The following is a 13,369-nucleotide window of genomic DNA, read 5'->3' on the forward strand; positions in this document are numbered from 1 at the left end:
CGTGTATTCTTGCCACCTCTTCTTAATATCTTCTGCTTCTGTTAGGGCCATATCTGTCCTTTATCGAGCCCATCTTTGCATGAAATGTTCCCTTGGTATCTCTAATTTTCTTGAAGAGATCTCTAGTCTTTCCTTTTCTGTTGTTTTCCTCTATTTCTTTGCACTGATTGCTGAGGAAGGCTTTCTTATCTCCCCTTGCTATTCTTTGGAACTCTGCATTCAGATGCTTATATCTTTCCTTTTCTCCTATGTTTTTCACTTTTCTTTTTTTAACAGCTATTTGTAAGCCCCTCTCAGACAGCCATTTTCCTTTTTTGCATTTCTCTTTCTTGGGGATGGTCTTAATTCCTGTCCCTTGTACAATGTCACAAACCTCTGTCCATAGTTCATCAGACACTCTGTCTATCAGATCTAGTGCATGAAATCTATTTCTCATTTCCACTGTATAGTCATAAGGGATTTGATTTAGTTCATACCTGAATGGTCTAGCGGTTTTCCCTACTTTCTTCGATTTAAGTCTGAATTTGGCAATAAGGTGTTCATGCTCTGAGCCACAGTCAGCTCCTGGTCTTGTTTTTGCTGACTGTACAGAGCTTCTCCATCTTTGGTTGCAAAAAATATAATCAATCTGATTTTGGTGTTGGCCATCTGGTGATGTCCATGTGTAGAGTCATCTTGTGTTGTTGGAAGAGGGTGTTTGCTATGACCAGTGCGTTCTCTTGGCAGAACTCTATTAGCCTTTGCCCTGCTTCACTCTGTACTCCAAGGCCAAATTTGACTGTTACTCCAGGTATTTCTTGACTTCCTACTTTTGCATTCCAGTCCCCTATAATGAAAAGGACATCTTTTGGGGGTGTTAATTCTAGAAGGTCTTATAGGTCTGTCATAGAACCGTTCAACCTCAGGTTCTTCAGCATTACCGGTCGGGGCATAGACTTGGATTACCGTGATATTGAATGGTTTGCCTTGGAAATGAACAGAGATCATTCTGTCGTTTTTGAGACTGCATTCAAGAACTGCATTTCAGACTTTTTTGTTGACCATGATGGCTACTCCATTTCTTCTGAGGGATTCCTGCCCACAGTAGTAGATATAATGGTCATCTGAGTTAAATTCACCCATTCCAGTCCATCTTAGTTTGCTGATTTCTAGAATGTCGATGTTCACTCTTGCCATCTGTGTGACCACTTTCAATTTGCCTTTATTCATGGACCTGACATTCCAGGTTCCTATGCAATATTGCTCTTTACAGCATCAAAACTTGCTTCTATCACCAGTCACATCCACAACTGGGTGTTGTTTTTGCTTTGGTTCCATCCCTTCATTCTTTCTGGTGTTATTTTTCCACTGATCTCCAGCAGCATATTGGGCACCTACCAACCTGGGGAGTTCATCTTTCAGTGTCCTATCTTTTTGCCTTTTCATACTATTCATGGGGTTCTCAAGGCAAGAATACTGAAGTGGTTTGCCATTTCCTTCTCCAGTGGACCACATTCTGTCAGACCTTTCCACCATTACCCGTCCATCTTGGGTGGCCCCACACAGCATGGCTTAGTTTCATTGAGTTAGACAAGGCTGTGGTCCATGTGATCAGATTGGCTAGTTGTCTGTGATTGTGGTTTCAGTGTGTCTTATGTCCTCTCTTATGTCCTCTCTCAGTGCCTACTGTCTTACTTTTTCTCCATAGTTTGATGTAATTTATTAGATCACATTAAATAACTCTTCCCTGTATACCATCACATGAACCACTCTCTTGATCTGGTAGTTAGTGCGTGTGTTATTGTGTTTCTTTCTTTTTCCCTCCAATGACATTATGATGTTTTAAGACAGTGACTTGAAACAGTGACTGTACTGTATACTCTTACAACTCTGAAGAATCTGGTATGGACCTTAATTATGCATCTACCAATGCCTATCTTGCCTGGCTTGGTTACACCATATAGTCTTCTGATCAGTCCTCTTAGGGTATAAGTCTGCTCTGTATTCTCAAGCTTTGCCCTTATACCAAGTCTGACTTTGGTGTTGCCCAGAGGATTTGTAACAAGTTAAATCCTATAGAGCAGTCACCTTCTCAGTCTTTGTTCTTTTTGGTCATTTCTCCACTATTAGTGTTGAATATTCATATATCTTCTTTGATGATGGGACCTTATTCAGTTCAGTTCAGTTCAGTTCATTCGCTCAGTCATGTCCGACTCTTTGCGACTCCATGGACTGCAGCACGCCAGGCTTCCCTGTCCATCACCAACTCCCTGAGCTTACTCAAACTCACGTCCATTGTCGGTGATGCCATCCAACCATCTCATCCTCCGTTGTCCCCTTCTCCTCCCACCTTCAATCATTCCCAGCATCAGGGTCTTTTCCAATGAGTCAGTTCTTCACAACAGGTGGCCAAAGTATTGGCGCTTCAGCTTTAGAATCAGTCCTTCCAATGAATGAATATTCAGGACTGATTTCCTTAGGATGGACTGGTTAGATCTCCTTGTTGTCCAAGGGACTCTCAAGAGTCTTCTCCAACACCACAGTTCAAAAGCATTAATTCTTTGGTGCTCATCTTTCTTTATAGCCCAACTCTCACATCCATACATGACTACTGGATAAACCAAAGCTTTGACTAGATGGACCTTTTTTGGCAAAGTAATGTCTCTGCTTTTTTAATATGCTGTCTAGGCTGCTCATAACTTTTCTTCCAATCCTAAATGCTGCCCCACAAATAGATTCCTCACTACCATCTTGATTCCATATATATATACAATATGATAATTTTTCTCTTTCTGACTTACTTCACTCTGTATGATAGGCTCTAGGTTCATCCAGCTCATTAGAACTGACTCAAATATGTTCCTTATGACTGAGTAATATTCCATTGTATATATGTACCATAGCTTCTTTATCCATTCAGCTACTGATGGACATCTAGATATCTTCCATGTCCTAATTATTGTAAATAGGGCTGCAGTGCACATGGAGGTACATGTGACTTTTTCAATTTTGGTTTCCTCAGGGTATATGCCTGGTAGTGAGATTGTTGGATCATATGGTAGCTATATTTCTAATTTTCAAAGACATCTCCATACTTTCTTCTGTAGGGGCTATATCAATTTACATGCCTACCAACAATACAAGAGAATTCCCTTTTCTCCACACCCTTTTCAGCATTTATTGTTTGTAGATTTTTTCATGATGGCCATTCTGACTTGTGTGAGGTGGTTTTTGATTTGCATTTCTCTAATATTGAGCAATGTTGAACATCTTTTCATGTGTTTATTAGCCATCTGTATGGCTTTTTTTGAGAAATGCCTGTTTAGATCTTCTACCACTTTTTGACTGGGTTGTTTGTTTTCCTGGTATTGAGTTGCATGAGCTGCTTGTATATTTTGGTAGTTAATCCTTTGTCAGTTACTTCATTTGCTGTTATTTTCTCCCATTCTGAGGGTTGTCTTTTTACGATGTTTATGCTGTGATGCATACAAGTTTTTAATTTTGATGAGGTCAACTTTGTTTTTCTTCAGTCACTTATGCTTTTGGTAACATATCTTGGACTAGCCATTACCTAGTCCAAGATCATGAAAGATTATTCTTATATTTTACTTTAAGAGTTTTATGATTTTAGCTCTTCCATCTTGATTTAATATTTGAATATGGTTTGAGGATAGTGATCAGTTTCATTCTTTTGCATGTGGATATCCACTTGACTCAGCACCATTTGTTGTAAAAACTCTTCTTTCTTTATTGAATGGGCTTGGTACCAATGTGAATTTGCAACAGATTTGGGGTTTTTCTTCGGGCCTCTCAAATCTGTTCCATTGGTATATAAGTTTATTTTTATGCCACTAACACAATGGTCTGATAACTAAAGCTTTGTAGTAAGTTTTGAAATCAAGAAGTATAAGTCCTCTAACTATGTTAATTTTTTCAAGAATTTTTGGCTATTCAGGACTCCTTGCAGCGCCATATGAATTTGATGGTCATATTTTCCATTTCTGCAAAAAGAAAAGGCCATTGAAATTTTGATAGGAATTGCATTGAATCTGTAGATTGATTGGGTATTATTGACATCTTAATAATCCTGTCTTCCAATCTCTGAACAGGGAATCTTTCCACTTATTTGGATCTTCTTTAACTTCTTTCAGCAATGTTTTGTGTTTTCAGTGTTCAACCCTTTCACTTCCTTAAGTTTATGGCTAGGTGTTTTATTCTTTTGGATCCTTTTGTAAACAAAAAAAAAAAAGAAAAATTCCCAATTTCTTTTTCAGATTGTTCATTTGTGGCTTATTGAAACACAACTAATTTTTCTGTTTGATTTTATGCCCTGAAACATTGTTGAAAGTTTTTATTAGCTCCAGTAATTTTCATGTATTCTTTGTGATTTTCTATATATAAATTCATATCTTTGCAGTTTTATTTATAATAACCAAGATATGGAAGAAACCTGTGACTGTTTATAGGTGAATGGATAAAGAATATGTTGCACATATATAAATATGTACACACACACATATACATACAGTGGAATACTATTCAGCCATTAAAAGGATGAAATCTTGCCATTTGCAACAATGTGTATGAATCTGGAGACTATTATGCTAAATTCAATAAGTCATATAAAGACAAATATTTTATAATTTAATTTATGTGGAATCTATAAAACAAAGCAAATGAACAAACATAACAAAACATAATCATAGATACAGAAAACAAAAAGGTACTTGCCAGAGGGGAGGGGAGTGGGGATAAGTGAAATAGCTGAGGAATATTAAGAAGTACAAACTGGAGCCTATTATACAGAGTGAAGTAAGCCAGAAAGAAAAACACCAATACAGTATACTAACGCATATCTATGGAATTTAGAAAGATGGTAACGATAACCCCGTATGCAAGACAGCAAAAGAGACACAGATGTATAGAACAGTCTTTTGGACTCTGTGGGAGAGGTAGAGGGTGGGATGATTTGGGGGAATGGCATTGAAACGTATAATATCATATATGAAACAAATCGCCAGTCCAGGTTTGATGCATGATACTGGGTGCTGGGGGCTGGTGCACTGGGACGACCCAAAGGGATGGTATGGGGAGGGAGGAAGGAGGGGGGTTCAGGATGGGGAACACATGTATACCTGTGGCGGATTCATGTTGATGTATGGCAAAACCAATACAATATTGTAAAGTAATTAGCCTCCAATTAAAATAAATAAATTTATATTTAAAAAACTTCTAGTTAAAAATAAGTGAATCAAAAATGTAATATGATATTGCTTATATATGAAATCTAAGAAAAAAGGTACAAATGAACTTATTTACAAGGCAGAAATAAGAGTTACAATAGGGAGGCTCCTCCCCTCTGGCAGTCACTTTTTAACAAAAGGTGTATCTATGATTCTGTTTTGTTATGCTTTTTCGCTTGCTTTGTTTTATAGATTCCACATAAATTAAATCATAAAATATTTGTCTTTATCTGACTTACTGAATTTTGCCTAATACTCTCTAGATCCATCCATGTTGTTACAAATAGCAAGATTTCATCCTTTTTAATTGCTGAATAGTATTCCTCTGTGTGTGTGTGTGTGTGTGTGTGTGTGTGTGTGTGTGTGTGTAGAAAGCAAACTTATACTTACCAGAGGGTAAGTGGGGGATGAAATGGGAGATTGGGATTGACATATACACACACTATATATATATAAAATAGATAATAAGGATCTACTGTATATATAGCACAGGGATCTCTATCCAATACACTGTAATGACCTACAGGGGGGGAAAAAGTGAATGTATATATATAATGTATCACTGAGTCATTTTGCTGTATACCTGAAACTAACACAACAGATTGACAATACTCCAATAAAATTTTTTTAGTATAATAAAATTGGGAAGTCAACAAAAAATAAATAAATGAATGAGTCATAGGAATTAAATGTACAGCACTGAGGATATTGTCAGTAACAATATAATCACTTTGCATGGTGATGTAGGGTATCTAGATTTGTTGTGATCATTTTGGTAATGTGGGGTATCGGGAGTTGGATGAAGGTATAAGCTTCTAGATATAGGATCAATAGAGACTAGAGATATAATGTACAACAAGATTAATATAATTGACTTATATGGTATAGTTGAAACTTTTGACAAGTTTGAAGAACAGTAGACAAAGGACAGGATCATCAAAAGGAAAACTATTTTTCTCTTTTAACTTTGGTATGTATATGAAATAATAGATGCTAACTAAACTTATTATTGGTATCGTTTCATGATGTATGTAAGTCAAATTATTATACCCTAAACTTATACAGTGCTTGTCAATTATATCTCAATAAAACTAGAAGAAAAAGTTCTGGTTAGAGAATTTAGGCCATAAAATGATGTAAAAGGCATCCAAATTAGAAAGGAAAGGAAGAATGATTTATTACAAATGACATGATTTTATATATAGAGTATTGAATCATCCTTGCATTCCTGGGATAAATCCCACTTGACCATGGTGTATGGTCCTTTTAATGTATTGTTGAATTCAGTTTGCTATTATTTTGTTGAGGATTTTTCCATTTATGTCCATCAGTGACATTTACCTGTAATTTTCTTTTTTTTTTTAATCAGGGTTTGCTAATCTAGAATAGGTTCAAAAGTATTCTTTCCTCGTCACCTGTTTTGTTTGTTTCATTTTTTAATAGTTTGTAGAGAATAGGCATTAACTCTTCTTTAAATATTTGGTAGAATTCACCAGAATTCAAAGCTAATTGGTTCTGGACTTTCATTTGTGTGAATTTTTTTTCTGATTCAATTTCACTACAAGTAATTGGTCTGTTAATATTTTTAATTTCTTCATGATTCAGTACTGGCAGAATGTATGTTTCTAGGAATTTACTTATTGCTTTCTAGGTTGATTTGCATTGTTGTATTAATTTTAGGTGTACAGCAAAGTGAATCAGTTATACATATACACATATTCATGCTTTTTAGATTCTTTTCCCATATATGTCATTATAGAATATTGAGTAGAGCTCCCTGTGCTATACAGTGGGCCCTTATTAGTTATCTATTTTATGTATAGTGTATATTCATCCTCATCTCCCAATTCATCCTCCCACCCCTTAAACCCTGGTAACTATAAGTTTGTTTTCTACATCTGATTTTCTATTTTGTAAATAAATTCATTTGTATGCTTTTAAAAAAAGAAATCCACATATAAATGCCATCATATTACATTTGTCTTTGTCTACTGTTCTTCACTTAATATGACAATCTCTGGGTCCATCTATGTTGATGAAAATGGCCTTATTTTATTCTTTTATGGCTGAGTAATATTTAATTGTATATGTGTACTACATCTTCTTTATTCATTCCTCTGCTGATGGATATTTAGGTTGCTTCTATGTCCTGGCTATTGTAAATAATGCTGCAATGAACATTGTGGTACATATATCTTTTTGAATGATGGTTTTCTCCAGGTATTTATGCCCAGGAGTAGGATTGTTGGATTATATGATAGCTCTATTTTTAGTTTGTTTTTTTTTTTTTTAAGAAATTTCCATGCTGTTTTCCATAGTTGCTGTACCTGTTCACATTTCCACCAAGTGTAGAAGAGTTTCTTTTCTCCATACCCTGTCCAACACATATTTTTTGTATAGATTTTTTGATGATAGCCATTGTGATTAGTGTGAGGTGACATCTCAATTGTAGTCTGATTTGCATTTCTTTAATGATTAGTGATATTGAGGATATTTTCATGTGCTTTTTAACTGTCTATATTTCTTTTTTGGAAAAATGTCTATTTAGATCTTTTGTCCATTTTTGATTGGATTGATTTTCTGACACGAGCTGCATGAGATGTTTATTTATTTTGGAAATTAAACTCTTGTTGCAGATATTTCTTCATTTGCAAATATTTTCTCCTATTCTGGGGTTGTTTTCTGTTTTGTTTATGGCTTTCTTTGCTGTGCAGAAGCCTTTAATTTTAATTAGGTTTCATTTGTTTATTTTTGCTTTTATTTTCATTACTCTATGAGGTGATATTACCATGATTTATATCAAAGAGTGTTCTGCCTCTGTTTTACTCTAAGAATTTTATAGTGTCTGGCCTTTCATTTAGGTCTGATCCATTTTGAGTTTATTTTTGTGTATAGTATTGGAGAATGTTCTAATTTCATTCTTTTACATGCCTGAATTTCCTGGATTGTTGAGGAGGCTGTCCTTTCTCCATTATCTATTCTTGCCATTGGTGATTTTGATAGGTAATTTGATAGGGATTGTACTGAATCTGTAGATTTATTTTGACAATATTGATTCTTCTAATCCAAGAACATGACATATTTTTTCCATCTGTTTGAATTATCTTCAGTTTCTTTTATGAGCATCTTACAGTTTTCAGAGTATAGGTCTTTTGTCTCCTTAGGTAGATTTATTCCTAGGTATTTTTCATTGTTGATGCAGTGGTAAATGGGACTTAATTTCTCTTTCTGATGTATTTTGTTTTTAGTATATAGGAATGCAAGTGATTTCTGTGCATTAATTTTGTATCCTGCAACTTTACTGCATTCATTGATGAGATCTTACAGTTTTCTGGTAACATTTTTGGGATTTTCTGAGAGGCTTCCCAGGGTGGTGCAATGGTAAAGAATCTGCCTGCCTATGCGGGAGATGCAAGAAACGCGTCTGAATTGGGAAGATTTCCTGGAGTAGGAAATGGAAACCTACTCCAGTATTCTTGCCTGAAAAAATTCCATAGACAGAGGAGCCTGATGGGTCCATGGGGTTGCAAAGAGTCGGACACAACTGAGCAACTGAGTACCACCATGTCATCTGCAAACTGTGACAGTTTTACTTCTTCTTTTCCAGTTGGGTATCTTTTATTTCTTTTTCCTCTCTGATTGTCGTGGCTAGGACTTCCAGTACTATAAGTGCCATTAATGGATGTACTTGCCTTTTTTCCTGAATTCTATGCTTTCTGGACCTAAATGTCTGCTTTCTTTCCCAGGTTAGGAACATTTTCAGTTATTATCATTTCAAAATAACTTCTCTGCCCCTTTGTCTCTCTGTTCTTCTGGAATCCTTATGATGTGAATGTAGGTATGCTTGATGTCTCCTAAACTGTAATTTTAAAATTCATCTCTCTTTTTTCTCTTCTTCCTACATGATTTCTACTACTCTGTCTTATATAGTTTGCTTGTTCATTTCTCTCTTTCATCTAAACTACTGTTGATTCTTTCTAGTGTGTTTTATTTTAGTTATTATATTCTTTGGCTCTGTTTGGTTCCTCTTTATATTTTCCAACTCTGTTAAACTTCTCACTGTGGTTATTCATTCTTCTCCCAAGTTTGTTCAGCATGTTTATGATTAAGCCCCCTATTTAAGAATAAGTTCCATTCCAAGCATGTGTTAATAAGTCCAACAAAGTTAGCCTAGGTATCCAACTAACACAATTGGCTATATAGTACTATACTATAATAGGTTTATAATATTTTTGCACAAATAATACATAAAAATTAACACAAAAAATAAAATATTTGTAATCTAATAGTACAGTACCTTGCAAAGTACCATAGTACCTTTCTCCAAAGAAGACATCAGATGGCCGATAAATGCATGAAAAGATGTTAAATATCACTAGTTATTAAAAAAATGCAAATCAAAACTACAATGAGATGTCATCTCACACCAGTCAAAATGGCCATCATCAAAAAATTTACAAACAATAAATGCTGGAGAGATTGTGGAGAAAAGGGAACCCTCCTACATTGTTGGTGGGAATATAAATTGATACAGCCACTATATAGATTCTTTAAGAAACTAAAAATAGAACTACCATATGATCCAGTGATCCCACTCTTTGGCGTATATCCAGAGAAAAATACGGTTTGAAAGGATACCTACACCCTGATGTTCATTGCAGGGCTGTTTCCAATAGCTGAGACTTGGAAGCAACCTAAATGTCCATTGACAGATGAAGGGATAAAGAAAATGTGGTTTGTATATACAGTGGAATATTACTCAGCCTAAAAGGGGATTAAATAATGCCATTTTCAGCAACTTGGATGGACCTAGAGATTATCATAATCCTTGAGGTAAGTCAAACAAAGAAACACAAATATGTGATATCACTTACAAGCAGAATCTATAAAACAAAAAAAATGATGCAAGTGAACTTGTTTACAAAACAGGAACAGACTCTCAGACTTAGAGAACAAGCTTATAGTTACCAGGGGGGAAGGGTTGAGGGGAGGGATACATTGGGAGTTTGGGATTGACATGTACCCACTGTTATATTTTGGCAAAACCAATACAATATTGTAAAGTAAAAACAAAACAAAACAAAAAAAAGATGATGAACAAGGACCTACTGTACAGCACTGAGAATGTTGCTCAATGTTGTGTAATAATCTAGATGGGAAAATTATTTGAAAAAGAATAGATAGTTGTATATGTATAACTGAATCACCTTAAGAGACAGCTGTTCCCCCAAGTTTATTACAACATTATTCACAATAGCCAAGATTTTGCAGCAAACTTAGTGTCTATTGATGGGCAAATAATTAAAGAAATATATAATGGACTATTACTCAGTCATCAAAAAGAAGAAATCCTGTCATATTTGACATAGTTGGACTTAGAAGGCAGTACGTCAAATGAAATGAATCAGAGGGAGAAAGACCCTGAATGATCTCACTTATATGTGGAATCATAAAAGCTTAACTCATAGAAATAGAAAATAGATGGTACTTAGCAGAGGCTTAAGGGTTGGGGAAATGGGTTGATTTTGATCAAAGGATACAAACTCATAGTTATAAGATAAGTAAATTCAAAGGATTTAATGTACAGCATGGTGGTTATAATTAACAACACTGTATTGTGTACTTGAATGTTAAGATAGTAGGTATTAAGTTTTATCACCACACACAAAGAAAATGTGATTTCATGAGGGAATCTGTTAACTGATGTTATTGTGGTAATCACTTTGCAACATATGTGTGTGTATATATACATATACACACACACTTATATGTGTGTGTATGAAATAAACATGTTGTACACCTTAAAGTTACATATATTCTGTCAAATACATCTCAGTAAAGCTGAGGATGAGGGGAATTTTGTCCAGTAAGTCTAAAGTCTTAGTGCCTCAGGGACAGTTTCTGTCCATTTAAGTTTTCTTTTATGGCCCATAATTTCATATTTCTTTTGTGTGCATCATGATTTTTTGTTGAAAACTGGACATTTTAATATTGTAATGTTATAACCCTGAAAATTAGATTTTTACTCTTTTCTATTTTTTATATCTGAAGGTTGTAGTCAACTATTGTTCAATAAATTTTCCAATTTATTTTTGCAAAAGCAGTTCAGTGTTGTGTGTGGTCAATGAAGTATCTTTCCCTCTAGCTTGTGTTTAACTAGTACTTTGCCAGAGATTTTTTTGAATGCTAAAAGGTAAAAATTTTAAAACACCACCCTCCTCTAGTCTTTGCAGATTCACTCCATGCTGAAGCACTCATTTAGTATTTTCCCAGATAGACTGTTAATAATTCTTAGACTTCTCTCCCACTTGCAGTGAAACTACGGATCAGCCAGAGGTGAAAGCGTAAGATCGACTCTGGTCTTCTCTGAGTGTGAGTGCTACTGGACATACATATGGCTTTTAAAATTCCCTAGCATACACAGCCAGTTTTGAATGCTCTAATTTAATTTCCCAAAGAAACTCTCTTTCTAGATTTTCTTCTCAGTCTGTTGATGGTCTGTTGTATGTTTTAATTATAATCTTTTGCCCCAGGCAGCTACAGATTTCTTATTACCCTTACAACGTGTTCAAGCAATATGGGCCATGTTTGAACCCTGTGTGATTTGATGTGAAACAGAGACAGAGCACCTTGAATAGGTCCTTCAGGTAGTTCTCAGACAAGTTAAAATGCACTGATTTGTGAGTGAGTTATGGCTCCCTCCAGACCTCAGACCATGGTTCCATTCTAGGCCATCTTCAGGCTGGCCACTGGACCTAGGATGGGGTTAGGCAAGGGTAAATAAAAATGTCACAAAGCTTTCCTCCTATTTTTAAGTTGCCCTTTTCTTGGTTCAGTGTTTACTTGGTTGCTGTGCACCTTTGGTTGTTTCCCAGAGTACCAAAAAAGTTAGTCCTGACAGCTTCTGCTTGGTTTTGTTATTTCTGTAGAATAAGAGCTTGGCACTCCATGCTCTGTTGTTTTGCTGAAAGCATCCCCTGTTCCTTTTTTTATTTCTAGACTAGATTTCTCTAAATGGCCTTGGGGAACCACAGCACTATCACTGAGTTCATTCTCCTTGGACTGTCTGCAGACCCCCATGTGCAGGCATTATCCTTTGTGCTCTTCCTAGCAATTTGCCTCCTGACTGTGCTGGAGAAACTGACAATGATGCTGGTGGTCAGAACCGATTCTCACCTCCACACTCCCATGTACTTCCAGAGTCACCTTTCTTTCCTGGATTTTTGCTTCTCTTCTGCCACAGTACCCAAGATGCTGGAAATTCTCCTGTCTCAGAAGAAAACAGTCTCTGTGGAGGCCTGTCTAGCTCAAGTCTTCTTTGTGTTTGACTTGGAGGGCACTGAAGCCTGTCTGCTCTCAGTTATGGCCTATGCTGCCATCTGCCACCCTCTGCTCTAGGGCCTGAAGATGAGCAACCAGCTCTGTAAAGGTCTGGTGTTAGGTTCCTGGAGCCTGGGTTTTCTGGACGCATTCATCAACATCCTTCTAGCTATGGATTTGGACTTCTGTAGGGATCAGTTTATCCCCCACTACAGCTGTGAGCTGCCCTCTCTCTTTCCCCTTTCCTGCTGTGATGTCTCCACCAGTTTCACTATTCTGCTCTGCTCTAGTCTCCTGCATGGGCTAGGAACCTGTTTCCTAAGCATACTATCTTACATGCTCATTGTTTATACCATCCTAAGTATCAACTCCTCTTCATAGAGAAGCAAGGCCTTCTCCACCTGCTCTTCCCACCTCACTGCAGTGCTGCTATTTTATTGTTCGGTTTTCCTTCGCTATATAGTGCCAACCTTGGGCTCTCCACAGGAGTTGATCTTCTCTGTACAATACAGTGTGATCACTCCCTTAATGAATCCCCTTATCTATAGCCTGAGGAACAGTGAGGTGAAAGCAGCTATGAAAAGGACCTTTAGAAAATATCTCCATTGCTAGTGACCAAAGACAGAAGGTGATGAAGAGTTATCTTACTATAGCAGGATATCTTGTTAGTTAACAATAAAGAAATTTCCTGATTATTTCAATATTGGACCTGAGAAAAGCATCTTAAAATTCATAAAGGTATTTGGAGTACAGCCCATAGGCTCATACTAATCTTAGGACCTGGCTTCACCCACCAGTGGGTGAGCAACAGCATGAAGTCTTCTTGA

General features: G+C 36.3%; 1 pseudogene; it reads left to right on the forward strand.

The window, feature by feature from the left end:
• Window positions 1-12,236: 12,236 nt before the first annotated feature.
• Window positions 12,237-13,154, forward strand: LOC120861306 (annotated as a pseudogene).
• The last annotated feature ends 215 nt before the right edge of the window (window positions 13,155-13,369 follow it).

This window comes from Oryx dammah, unplaced genomic scaffold, assembly GCF_014754425.2.
Source record: "Oryx dammah isolate SB20612 unplaced genomic scaffold, SCBI_Odam_1.1 HiC_scaffold_11232, whole genome shotgun sequence".
NCBI classification, from domain to species: Eukaryota; Metazoa; Chordata; class Mammalia; order Artiodactyla; family Bovidae; genus Oryx; species Oryx dammah.